General features: G+C 42.7%; 1 long non-coding RNA gene across 2 annotated transcripts in view; it reads right to left on the reverse strand.

Moving 5' to 3' along the window:
- LOC144293054 (uncharacterized) overlaps positions 1–13,796 on the reverse strand; it is a 78,471-nt gene that overhangs the window by 46,580 nt on the left and 18,095 nt on the right. For both annotated transcript variants that reach the window (XR_013360538.1, XR_013360539.1), the window contains exon 2: positions 1,460–1,621. This is a non-coding gene — a long non-coding RNA (uncharacterized LOC144293054). The remainder of the gene's footprint in view (positions 1–1,459; positions 1,622–13,796) is intronic.

The raw sequence follows: 13,796 nt of genomic DNA on the forward strand, positions 1-13,796 counted from the left end.
TGGCATCTGAGAAAATAGTATAGCATCATTGCTAGTCTAATCGATGTCATCATTAACAAGAAAATTAGGTTTCCTTTATATTTATGACTTTAAAGCCCACTGTGATATTAATTATTCTTTCATTACACCCAGATTCCATAGAACTTTCCAGGAAAATCTGACTTCAGCTCTAAAGGAAAGTGAATAGATATATGAGAAATCCCATTTTGACATAGCACTGGAACATTTGTGTTCAATTAGATAAAGGACACCTGCCCTTAAGCCTCCCTACCCTTATATTTACATTTTCAAACTTTTATTTCCTTTGATTTGCCGTACCAGAATCTCTCTTTCCCAGACTAAGACATGCATGGCAATCAATGGTCAATAGTTTCTACTCTTCTCTTTCAAAAAGGTTTAGATGCTTTCCAATTAAACATTAGATGGGAGAGAAAAGGTCAGGTGTGTTGTGAATCCACCTTGCTTAGCTACATTCTGATTTCCACTGACAGCCAGCAGCAGAAGTGATGAGGGTGGGGTTGGGGACACCAGGACAGGGATCTGGGGACACAAACTCTGTACAGGAGCTGGGAGCTACTGCCCCAAAGCTGTCCTGGGCCAGGGTACAAGGCAAGAAAAGGTGGGGAGCCCTTGTACTTGCCCAGCCAATAGAGTTGCCCATGTGGTGATTCCACTGTGAGCTGCCCATTTCTCTCAGGGTTGGAATGTTTGGAAGATGTGGAGGCCTTTAGCTGGCCAAGAAAGTTTGCCTACAGTAGAAGAGAGAAGATTTCAAAAGTTCCCTATCCTTCTCCTTGTTCCTGGACCTCTGCCAGAGTCCAGGCATCCTCTGGTAACTTCTGGGAAAGCCACCTTCCTCCCTCAACAGAAAAACAAATCAACCCAACATTCAGACCAGCAGATGGCTTCCAGGGAAAATATAAATGATCCACCTGCTGAAGCAAGATGCTGACATAAAGTTGGATATATTTGTAGATGACTCACGGTGATGACTTTCTTGCGGTTGTCAACGTGCAGGCTTCTCATGCCCCTGTAATTGCGGGGTGGACAGCTCAGCAGGCAATGTAGCCTCACTGTCTCTCCCTGGGGGGTGGGGGGGACCTCAGGGATCTATCTGTGCCCTGACCCTCGAGCTCTTCTGTGGCAGGGATCTGGGCTCCTTCTCCAGTCCCCGCAGGGTTTAACCCACTTCCTCCCTGTAGCCTGCCCTTGAGAATGCCCCTGGGAAATGGATTTGAGGCCGAGGGAATAGATAAGGATGACCGTCTCTCCGGCTGCCTTTCAGGACCGAGGTAGGCAGGTTTATTTAGAACCAGTCTATGTGGGAAGCATTTCTGGGCAAGTCTAGCTAAATGTTGATGTTCTTACACTAGGTTGTTTTGCTTAGATTCATAGAACCTCAGATTTACGGGAGCTTTTCAAGGTTACCTGATCATACAAATCCTCTGAAAACACTTACGCTTTTTTTTCCCTCCTGGGCAGCAGTGGCTCTCCACTCTTGTAAAAGGCACATATTCCATTCCCATCTCAGGGAGAAATCCTCTGTTGTCAAATAAAACCCATACTCAGATTTCTAAATCAATTCTAGTTCATGAATGAGAATTCTTTTCTTTTTCTTTCCCTTTTAAAGGAAAACAGGGAAAAAAAAATAGGAGGGTAATATAACTATGAAGTATCATATAGTAATCCTTAATAGCAGTATTTTTTTAAACAATATAAGACATTTGTGGTGCCTCATTTAAATTAAATTAAATTAAATTAAATTAAATTAAATCAAAGAATACTATATCCATATAATGTAGTATTTAGTGTATATACCACGTATATGTATATACATATATGTATATCTGCCCTCCCCTCCACCTTATTTTACAGAAGAGGAATATTAGGGACATAGAAGCCGAAGGCAAGCCCAGGAATATGTAGTGGCAAAGCCAATTAAAGGAGAGAGAAACATAAATAGAGACTGGAGTGAGGGTGGGGACAAACTCCAGGTAAAAAAAGGAAGTAAGGGAGGAAACAGAAAACAAGGACAGAGAAAAGAAGCAAAGGTAGAGAGGGAAACCAGAGAAGATCCTCAAAGAAGTAGGAAGAGAAAAAATAGAGGAGGAGCGAACAGCGGTGAGGGGCAGAGGAAAAGGGAAATAGCAAAAAGAAAGCTTAATGTAAGAGAAAAAAACTATCATAATAGAGAAAAAAGGATGTTAGGTCATTTTCTAAGCTTAAATACCAACCATGCTTCTCACTAATGTGTGATCTTGGGTAAGTCGCTTTACTCAGCCTTCCCCGTCTGTTCAGCAGAACCGTTGCAGGGCCCACCTACCTCGAGTCCCTGTGAAGGGCAGGCCATGGGCACAACGAGCTCTCTGACCATTTGTTCCCATTATTCTCTGCTGCCCCAGTCTGGGGCCCCAGTAGTGCCTGGGTGTCACATTCACTGTCAAAAATCAAGTAATAGGTGTTTTGTGAACACCCCTTGTGGATTTTTCAAGTCTTGAATATGAAAGATCTCCTAATGCCACATTTTTTTCAGACTTGGAAAATCAATCTGTTCAAAATCTGATTATGGTGACTCGGTTTCTGGAACAGTCTTGGACTTCAAATACTCTTTGCCGTTGTCACCATAAGTAACCCGGGCACCATGTGCTCCTGCTTCCTCACGTACACAAACACATTACGTTGTTGCCTTAGCGCCTTAGCACCGGGCAGAAATTGCTTGAGGCTAACTCACGTGCTTGTCAATAACAATGCACGCTTCTGGAAGTCTTTTACGAAAAGCCTGTTCTTGGGCAAGTGCATCATCTCCATGCTGAGCCCCAGCTCTCCAAATGAACTTATCTTAGGAAATTTCTTATATGTTCATTTCCACTCGTCAGCCCTCCATTCCCTACCAGCCGGCTAATACGTTCCAGCCCCTTGGCACACCCTACTCTGGCATTGCAGATCAACCCTTGAAATACCAATTCGGGTGCACGATTGTTCTAGAGCGAATGGCTGTGTGGAAATCCCTAAAAGTCAAGCTCGGTCTAAAGCCTGGACAAACGCAACGCTTGTCTTGGACAGCTCAGACTTCCTGAATTCACACAGTCGTAAAACAGGCAGACCTTTGTGTATCATGGTCTGGCCCTATCAGATTTCTCCACTTCTATGATGAACATATAATCAACATTTACTAGAAAAATTGATATGTCTTTATCATGATTATTTTCAAAATTGCGCCTTTGGTGGAACTGACTCAGACCAAAGTACAAATACGAAAACTAATTAAAATTCATAAAACACCAAATGGCAGCAGTAATTAAAACAACTTAATTTCCCCCTCAGGCTAAATCCAACATAAAATTTCATGGGAATCTTCCAGTTGAGAAATCCCAAAGAGTTACATAAAGTTGACTCTGGCCCTCAGATAGGGTTAGCTGCTTCTATGCCATCCTACGTGCTTTGAACTGGGTGCTTTTTAAGGATGCTATCACATTCCCTGCCATCTTCCCGCTCCCACTCCCTTAAATGTGGTAAGTGAGCAAAGGAATGGGTTGATTTTATTCACTGCTGCTTCTCCTCAAGTTCCTCCCTCTTGCCAGGGGGATTTTGTAAGTGAGGGTCATGTGTAGACGTGCGGAGACGGGAAAGAGGCATGAACAGGAGACAGCGACACGTTGAAGGCAGGGACTGGGGTGCCCCAGAAAATGTGTCTGGGAGTGGGTGTGCAGTGAATAGCAGACGTGACGGGTCCTGTCAGGACTGAGTGTTGTGCCTGGATTTCTGGGGCACAACAGTTCAGCCAGAGCTTTGTAATTGTGAGTATCTTAAATACATGCTACTATATGTATTGCATATATGTGTACTTGCATTACATATGTGGTATGTATGTGCACTATGTACCACAGACACCTATGTACCCAGTTCCCAGCTAAACAATTGCGTACTGAACGCCTGGGTAGCTCAGTGGTTGAGCATCTGCCTTCGGCCCAGGGCGTGATCCCGGGGTCCTGGGATCGAGTCCCGCATCGGCTTCCCTGCATGGAGCCTGCTTCTCCCTCCGCCTGTGTCTCTGCCTCTCTCTCTCTCTCTCTCTCTCTCTCTGTGTGTGTGTGTGTCTCATGAATAAATAAACTCTTAAAAAAATAAAAATAAATAAAAATTTAAAAAGAATAAAAATTAAAAGTTACATACTGAAAATTCGCTGAAATCTCCTGTCTGGCTCCCTGGTGTCTGAGTTCATGCTCCACACACATAGAGCAGAGCATTACCAGCAAGTGGGGTGTTCAGAACAGGCCCACGTATATAGTACAGAGGCGGTGTTTGTGCGTTAGTGGATCATTTACACTACTACGTAGCATTGCGTGAGGATGTCACTGCTTCTGCTGTTGGGGTGGTTGTTGTAACTCAAGGCCGGCTTCAATTAGTGTCGTTGTTCAGGACGGTGTTCTCTGCCACTAAATAGCTGGGCACTGTGAGCATGAAGTGACTTCATCCGGAGGTAAAGAAACAAAGGCAGCGCATATTTCCTTCCAGCAACCCAGAGCTCCCCATGAGCCAGGCACGACGCTTCTGCCCAGCGCTTCCTTTTCTTTCTAGTACCCGGTGAGACTGCCTGGGCACGGTGGGCGCTCCGTGACTACGTGTAGGTGGCCAGATGGCAAGTCGGAGAGAGGAGAGCACGAGCGTCCGTGCCACTGCTTGGCTGGGCCACGGCTGGCCCCTGTGCTGGTGCGGGCTGAGGGCCCAGCAAAGTCCCTCGCTCCGAAGGCATATTGACGGCCGGGGCCTGTTTCGGCCCGGGAACTCTGCAATGCATTTGGGGGGCATGAGCAGAGGGACAATGCAACCATTACAAGTTCCTGAAGTCTAGTAAAATGTAGCCAGACAGCCTCGGCCCCTTCCCCTGGTGTGGAAGAGGAAGGGAGAAATTGCTGGACAAGAGGCCAAATTATCTTGTTTGAAGGATTGGCTTGCCTTGAACTCGAGGTCACGGGCGGCCAGTTGCACGCTCTCTACTCTTAGAGCCCCCCAGAGCAGAACAACTCGACTGAACCAAGCCTCGCAGCTCTCTTCCCCCCGAGGCTCCACTCAGAAGCTCCGAGACCTCAATGACCGGCGATTTTTATGCCCAGCTCCAGTCTCGGCATAATGGGGTCCCTCAGTTAGTTTTTAAGGCCCTTTCATATGTCACATAACAGCTCTGTTGTCGGCAGCGCCCGATGACATCACAGTCATGAAACTGGGCAACAGCAAGGAGATTGTGTCGGTGGCGCCGTGGGAGTTGTGCCGCGGCCGGCACCCCCGGCCTGTGCTCTTTGTTCAACTGGGTGCTGCGCTGCGCCCGCTGCACCCGCTGCACCCACTGCACCCACGTAGGCCTCGGACTGCGGCCGGCCGCTGCCTTGTCACCGTCGCCTCCCGCTGAGGGACACCTTTTGCTTCCAGCATTCTCTTCTACTCTGGCCTCCGGGGGTTGGGGGTTCAGGGGGCTGCACCCAGGGCGCCCTTGGAGGAGCTGGTCCAGGGCAAAGCCACGCGAAATCCCATCCCCGGCAACGTGTCCCTCCCTGAGACCTCTTGGGATGCTCCCAGGGGCGATCGGCCGCCGTCAGTGGGGAGAAGGAAGGTGTACTGGTGTCACGCACCCAGGTCCTCCACGGGGAGCCGGCCTGGGCCCCCCACCCCGGCCTGGGCCTGGCATGTGGGGCACAGAGCCCCGGGCCAGGGGCGCCCAGCAGGAGCAGCGCAGCAGCAGAGCAAATGTGGCACCGACCCGGGCTGGGAAAGGGAACCCTGCCCCAGGCCCCTCCGTTTGCCTCAAATGTTATTAAAAGCCACCAAGAGCAGCAAAAGCGCCGTCACTACACGCTGTGGAGACAGCGCGGCTGCAGGCACCTGCAGGGCTGACCCCGGTGGCCGGGTCAGGAGCCCACGGGGAAATGGCTTTAGCGGAGGGGAGCGTGAGGAGTCCCATCCGGGGAGAGCAGGGCCTGGGCCCCAGACACTAAGGAAGGAGGAACCCGCAGCCCAGGCCCCACGCCTGTCCCCTCTGCAAGGCAGACCCAGGCATTTTCTGCATCACCCACACGTCTACAGACTCCTGAGCATCTCAGAAAACAAAAACGAGCAACGTCCAACAGGATCTAGGGATTTCATTATTGCAGAGAAGTTAAGGGGGGTCCTCGAAGGCCCCTAAACCGTGTGCCCTTTCTGCACCGAGCTTGCATCTCCAAAGTTTAGCAGAGCAATGGGGCCGCTCCATTTCCCTGTCCTCGGGGCAGCATTTCCTCCTTATTAAACAGCTTAAGTTTCCTGAGTGTGATCTTCAAAATCTGCACTTCGGTCTCCACTGAATTCAAGCCAGCCGTCCTCCGTTTCCTCAATTACGGTGGGCCAGGAACTCTCCTTTCCTCGCAGGGGTATCGTGACTTTTCATTGGTCTTGCAAGGGTTCCCCAAGTCCCCTAGAGCCACCTGCACGAGCTCCTCCCCTGGCTCCCGCAGCCCCTCTGCTCCGCTGTGTTGCAGGGAGCGGAGCTGACTCGGCTGGACCTGGGGCTTCCTTCCAGGGGCACCTCTTCTGCTGTCACACTTGAACCTGTGCGCATCCTGGGGTGAGCTGACCTCACCGGCCCTTCTCAAAAGTCTTAATGACAGCTTCTCTGAATGAGTTCAGCAGGAATAAATCCTCCCACTCCTTCTGAATACCACTTAATTACTACCTGTGACTCTGCCCCAAGTCCCTGAGAGAAAGATTTTTATCGTCAGGCTTGTTCAGCAGGTGTTTCTCAGAGTGGGTTCTGTGGGGCACTCATTCTGCAGGTTTCTGATAGGTGCCACGTGCTACCCACACTCCCTGCTTGCATACACCACGCAGCTATTGCAGACTACGTGCAGTAGAGGCACTCTTCCCTTGCACACACACATATGCTGTACAGTGCATGTATGGTGGTCAAGTAATTGTAGAAAAACCCAGTCAGTGTAAAACCAATATTTTGCATCAGCTCATCAGAGCCTCTAGTATTCTAATATGCATTATAAATCTCTACACATAAGGTTTTAGTATGCAGCATTTCCCAACCTATTCAAACACAGAGCTACTTCTTTGTGGAGAACACCTAAAATGACTGGGAGTACCATGGAACACACTTTGCAGAGCGCTCTATCACAGCAAGTAGAAAAGCCACTTATGAATCTAAAACTGGAGTGAGAAACAATTATTTTTAGCAATATTAAAAACATAAACATTTTTAAAAGCATTGAGAGATTAGATCAGGGGTCAGAACACTATGGCCCACAAGCCAAATCTGGCCTGTGGCCTGTTTTTGTACAGCCCTCCAGCTGAGAATGTTTTATATTTCTAAAGAGCTATGAAAACAAGACAAGCAAAAGCAAAACAAACAGAAAAACAAAGAAAATGCAACCGAGACCATAGGTGGCCCACAAAGCCCTTTACAGGAAAAAAAAAAAAAAAAAATATATATATATATATATATATATATATATATATATATTTGCTTAGCCATTAGCCATTTGTGTTATTTAAACTTAATTAAGAGTTAAGAAAAAGTAAAAATTCACTTCTCAGTCACATTAGCCATGTTTCCGGTGATCAATGGTTACATGTGGCTAAAAACTACCAAACTAAGAGATGTAGAAAGTTCAATTGCATAGTGCTGGTCTAGATGAAACTTCCTGCTGAGGTTCGGGGGTAACACTATTTGTGGTTGTTTCTAGAATAAGATTTTTTTTCTTGCTGTTTGTTTAAGGAATTTGATTGGGGCAGTGTGGACAATGTGAGTCTTGTAAAAAGAGTTCTGACTGATTTCTGATAGATTTCCAGTTGAGCAAGTTTGCCAATGTGAAGCCTTCACTGGGTTGTTGATCTTTCTTCAGCCCCCAGAAACTAGGTCAATGGCTGGCCCCATTGTGCCCCCAGACCCACATAAGCGCCCAAGGCAAATTAGTAGCCAACAGGAAGATTCTCACTAACCACTATTTACTTAGTGTCGGAGTCTTGAGTTATTTTGGCTTTCCTCCGTCTCCGTCAAGTTCCTGCCAGCCTTTCTGTGTTTCTTTCTTGAGTTTCCCTTCCGTCCTCTTTCCCTGCTAAATGTGATTCTCTTCACTTTAATATTCAGAAGAATTTTGTTCCTCACCTCTTCCTTGGCTTTAGGCCTGTATTTACATATTTAAAGACTCATAAATATACTCTGCTAAACAAAATGTCTACTAAATTACTCTTCAACAATATGAAAGAATTGGCAAAAGCCTTGAAATCCCCTTTCTGCTTTTTTTCCCACCAATATCTCTAACTGGACGGGAATAGTATCAACATTGAGTTCCTAATGGAATATATATTACATCTCGCTCACTGAAGGTTAAGGGCAGAGTTTTTGTCAAAATGGCATTTCCCCTTGCTACCCTAGGAAATGTGTGCTGTCAGCAAGAGTAAGAAGAACGTTAGAAGAAAGAAGGGGGTCAGTACCGTTGAATGCCATGGAGACAAGTGAGGATGATGACTATACCAGACCATTCTATGGGGCTTCCAAGAATTTCTTTAATAAACTATTTTAGGGCAGGAGTTTTCAAGATAGATAATCTGTTGAGCTCATTAGTTAAGTCTCGTTAGATTTTAAAAGATAACTGTTAATGGAGGTATTTTCTCTGATTACAGTAGATGAAATTAGGAAGCAAAAATAGAAGTAAAACTGGAAAAATCCAAAAATTTATGAAAATTAATAGCACACATTTAAACAATCAATTGATCAAAGGAGAAATCTGAAAGAAAATTAGAAATACTTAACCACAAATGAAAACAAAAACATAATATACCAAAATTTTGGGGATACCTATGGAGATATTTATAGGTATAAATGCTTACATTTAAAAAAAAATCTAGGGCAATCTGGGTGGTTCAGTGGTTTAGCGCCACCTTAAGTCCAGGGCATGATCCTGGAGACCTGGGATTGAGTCCCACATCGGGCTCCCTGCATGGAGCCTGCTTTCCCCTCTGCCTGCGTCTCTGCCTCTCTCTCTCTCTCTCTCTCTCTCTCATAAATAAATAAATAAATAAATGAATAAATAAATAAATAAATAAATAAATAAATAAATAAATAAATAAAGTATTTAAAAAAATTTTTAAAAATCTCAATTCAACAACATAACTTTACAGCTTGGGGATCTAGAAAAAGTAGAACAGACTAAACCCAAAGCTAAAGGAACGAAAGAAATAATAAAAATTAACATGGAAAAATGAGATACAGCACAGAAAAACAATGCAGAAAATCAATAAAACAAAAAGTTAGTGCTTTGCCAAGAGAAAATTGACAAACCTTTAGCTCTATAGAGAAAAAGAAAAAAAAGAAAGAGAAGATTCAAATAACTAAAATCCAAAATGGAAATGAGGACATTACTACTAATTTATCACAATTTAAAAAAATTAGAGAGAACTATGAATAATAGTACACCAATGAACAGATTACCTAGATGGAAATGGGAACATTTCTAGAGACACAAAATGTACCAAGACAAAATCACAAGAAATAGGAAAGCTGAATAGACCTATAACTAGTAATGAGATGGAATCAGTAGTCAAGTCTCCCAACAAAGCAAAATCTTGGACCTGATGGCTTCACTGGTGAATTCTACCAAACATTAAAAAAAAAATCATAACCATTTTTCCTAAGATTTTCCAAATAATTGAAAAGGAAGGAGCACTTCTTAACTCATTCTATGAGGCCAGAATTACCTTGGTACCAGAGGCAGACAGAGACCTTACAACAAAAGAAAAGTGCAGATCAAGATCCCTAATAGACATTTATCAGAAATCCCCAACAAACTACCAGCAAACCAATTTCAGCAGCATATTGAAAGGATTATATACCACGATCAAATGGCATTTATTTCTGGAATTCAAGGATGGTTCAGCATATGAAAATCAATCAATGCAATGCACTACATTAACAGGATGAGGGAAAGAAATCACATGATTATCTCAATGGGTGAAAAGCACTTGACAAAAATTCAACCCTCTTTCATGATAAAAACGCTCCCCAAACTAGGAAGGGAAGGAAACTACCTCCACAAAATAAAAGCCATATATGAAAAACCTACAACAAACATCACACATACAGTGAGAGACTGAAAGCTTTTCCTGTAAGATTAGGAGCAAGACAAGGATGCCTACTCTCATCACTTCTATTTACCTTGATCCTGGAAGTTCCAGGCAGAATAATTAGGCAATAAAAAGCATCTAAATTGGAAAAAAAGAAGTAAAGTTAGCTCTGTTTGCAGATGGTATAATCTTAAGTCTAAAAACAATAAAGATAGCACATACAAAAAAGGACTGTTAGAGCCAATGAATAAAATCAGCAAGGGAGCAGGATACAGAGTCAACACACAGAAACCAACTGCAATCTAAAAGGAATAACCAATCTAAAAAGGAAGAAATGGAAATAATTCCCATATACAATTGCATCAAAAATTAAAAAAAAAAAACACTGAGGAATTAATTTGACTAAGGAGGCAAAAGACTTAAACGGAAACACATCTCATGTTCATGGACTGGAAGGTGTAGTATTGTTAAGACATCAATACTTCCCAAAGTAACATAGATATTCGATATAATCTCTATCAAAATCCTGATGGCATTTATGCAGAAATACAAAAACCCAAGGAAAAATTCACATGGAAGCTCAAGAGAACCTGGGTAGCCAAGATGTTTTTGAAAAGAAGAACAAAACTGGAAGACTCACATTTCCTGTCCAGTCTTAATAGAAAGCTGCAGATGTCAAAGAAAGTATCATACTAACATAAAGACAGACATATAGGCCAATGGAATAGAACAGAGAATCCAGAAGTAAACCTTCATATATATATGGCCAAATGATTTTTCATAAGGGTGACAAGGCCATTCAGTGGGGAAAGGAAAATCTTTTTACCAAATGGCACTGAGAAAACTGAATATCCACACAAGAAAAAATGAAGTTGGGCCCTTACCTAACACCATAAACAGAAACTGACTAAAAGTAGATCAGAGACCTAAATGTAAAACCAAAAATTATAAACCTCTTACAGGAAAACAGGGCAAATTCTTCATGACATTGGATGTGGTGATGATTTCTTAGAAATGACACTAAAGACATAGACCTGGATCAGACTGCGTGAAAATTTAAAAATTGTATGCATCATAAGACAGTATCAGCAGAGTAAAAATACAACCCACAGAATGGAAGAAAATGTCTGCAAATCATGTATCTTATAAGGGACTGACATTCAGCATATAGAGAGAACTCTTAAAACATTGTCAACAACAACAAAACCTGATTCAAAACTGGGCAAAGAACTAGAATAGACATTTCCCCAAAGAAGATACATGAGGGACCAGAAAAATACATGAGAAGATGCTCAACATCATGAATCAGTACAATGAGATACAACCTCGCAAAAAAGCTAACATCAACCCTCCCCCGAGAAATAATAATAACAAGGATGTAGGGAAACTGGAATCTTGTGCAGTGTTGGTGGGAATAAAAAATGATCTAACAGTTATAGGAAATAGCATGATGGTTCCTCCAAACATTAAAAAATAGGATTACCACATGTATATACATGTATATACATGTGGTATAGCATCTACTTTCACTTCTGTGTACATACCAAAAAAAATTGAAATCAAAGTTTGTACACCCCTGTTCGTAGCAATATTATTTATAATAGCTAAAGCATGGAGGCAACCCAAGTGTCCATCGATGGCTGAATGGATAAGCAAAACGTGGTATCTACATATGATGAAGTATTAGTCAGCCTTTAAAAAGTTAAGGAAATTTTGACATTTGCTGCAACATCGTGAGGACGTTATGCCAAGTGAAACAAGCCAGTCATGAAAAGACGAATACGGTATGATTTCACTTATACGAGATGCTAAGAGTGGTCAAATTCATGGAGATAGAAGGTAGAATTGTGGTTGCCAGGAGCTGGGGAGAGGTTCACAATGGAGGTTAGTGTTTAATGGATGTGGAGTTTCAGTTTTACAAGATGAAAGGAGCTCTGCAAATAGTGGTGATGGTTTAAAAAGATTAGGACTGCATTTAATATCATTGACCACTTAAAAATCATTAATATGGTACATTTATTTTCTGTGTGTTTGAAAAATTTGAAATAAAAATAAAAGTTCCTAAAAAAAATAAAAATAAAAATAAAAATAAAATAAAAGTTCCAATGGCTGTTACCTTCAAGTTAATCTCTCAGATGTATTGTGCATATACAAGGCTTTTCCTAATCTTGTTCAAACTCTCCTTTCCAGGCTCAGGTCCCGCCATATCTGCCCAGGCACCCAAAGCTCCAAACCCAATCAACTTTTAAGTGTATTAGAGCTCAACGAGGGCATTCTGGTTCATCGGGCTCACCCACAGCAAAGTCCCCATCTGTACACACCTGGATCTTTGCACATGCTCTTCTTTTACCTGGGACGCCCCTGATTCTTTGGTCCATAAATTTAACAAACATTTGCTGGGAGTAAATTTGCTTTGATTCTTGGTAGTTAGCAGATATCTGTTGATATAGAGAAGAGTTTTGGTTTAAAAAAAAAAATCAGTCTGCTACCATTTTGTCCAGAAAGGCTAACTTAGAACCTGTCACCTCTTCCTGTCTCTCTTCAAGAGAGGGAATTTAAGTGAATCACCTTTTATAAAAGTGCTGGGTAGGCCATCCTGGAAGTTTGGGTTCATATGTGTTTTCTTGCTGAAAATGGAAGACTTTTTCCAAGTAAGGCAATCACCTCAGTGCATGTATCCAAACCCTGACCAAGATCACAAGCGATAGAGCAACTCCCTTCTGTGTGGCTAGATGGTAAAAAAAAAAAAAAAGAAAAGAAAAAAGAAAAAGAAAAAAAAAAGAAACAAAATAAGACAAATACGGTAATCTGATGGGTTGGTCACTAAATGTGAATCTTGTATTGATCTTCATAAATGGCATTAATGTGAGGCATTAGTGCAGAGGGATGAAGGGCACAGGCTTTCAATTCAGTCAGATGTGGGTTCAAATCTCAGCTTCCCAATTTACAACCTGGATGAGCTTGGGAAGTTGGCTTAACCCCACTTTACTTATTTCCTCATCTGAGAAATGGGGATACATATCAGACAGCTTTGTCAGGAATTTAAATTTTTCTCACAAACGTGAAAAGTGAACAAGCAGAAGATTGCTGGCCATATACTGAGTACTCAATAGGTCTGTTCTGTTGATTTTTTTCACAATCTTACTGAGATATAACTCAGTGCTCATATACTATACGGTCCACCTATTGAAAGTGTACAGCCAATGATTTTTAGTAAAACTGTGCAGGCATCACAATAAATATTTTCAATAGTAATAATAATAACCCTGTGGTCAATCAAAGGTCTGAATTACAAGCACAGAGAAAGGAACAAAAAAGAAAAGGCAGGGATAAAAAAATAAGAAAGAGAACAGTAAGAATTACTCAAACTGAGGGACCTGCTGCAGTTTTATGTGCAATACTCAGTTCATGAAAGAGAGTCATGGCTAAGCCCCCGAATTACCCAAAGTAGCCTTTGGTGCTGACTCAGATCACCTCCTGGCTTCCCCTCAATCTGAACTGAGTAGACCCAGAATTAACTGAGAATTAGAAACAGCAATATACAAAAGTTATTTGTCTTCCATGGTAGGGAAAATATGAACCTTTCAGCAATACTGCCTCCCAAAAGTGACAGGAACATACAGCTCTGGGGAAAAAAAAAAAAAAAAAAGGTGATAGTATTGCAATACAGGACAAATCCTTTCCTCAACCAGGTCTCC

The sequence above is a fragment of the Canis aureus genome, chromosome 21 (genome assembly GCF_053574225.1).
Source record: "Canis aureus isolate CA01 chromosome 21, VMU_Caureus_v.1.0, whole genome shotgun sequence".
In the NCBI taxonomy this organism is placed as follows: Eukaryota; Metazoa; Chordata; class Mammalia; order Carnivora; family Canidae; genus Canis; species Canis aureus.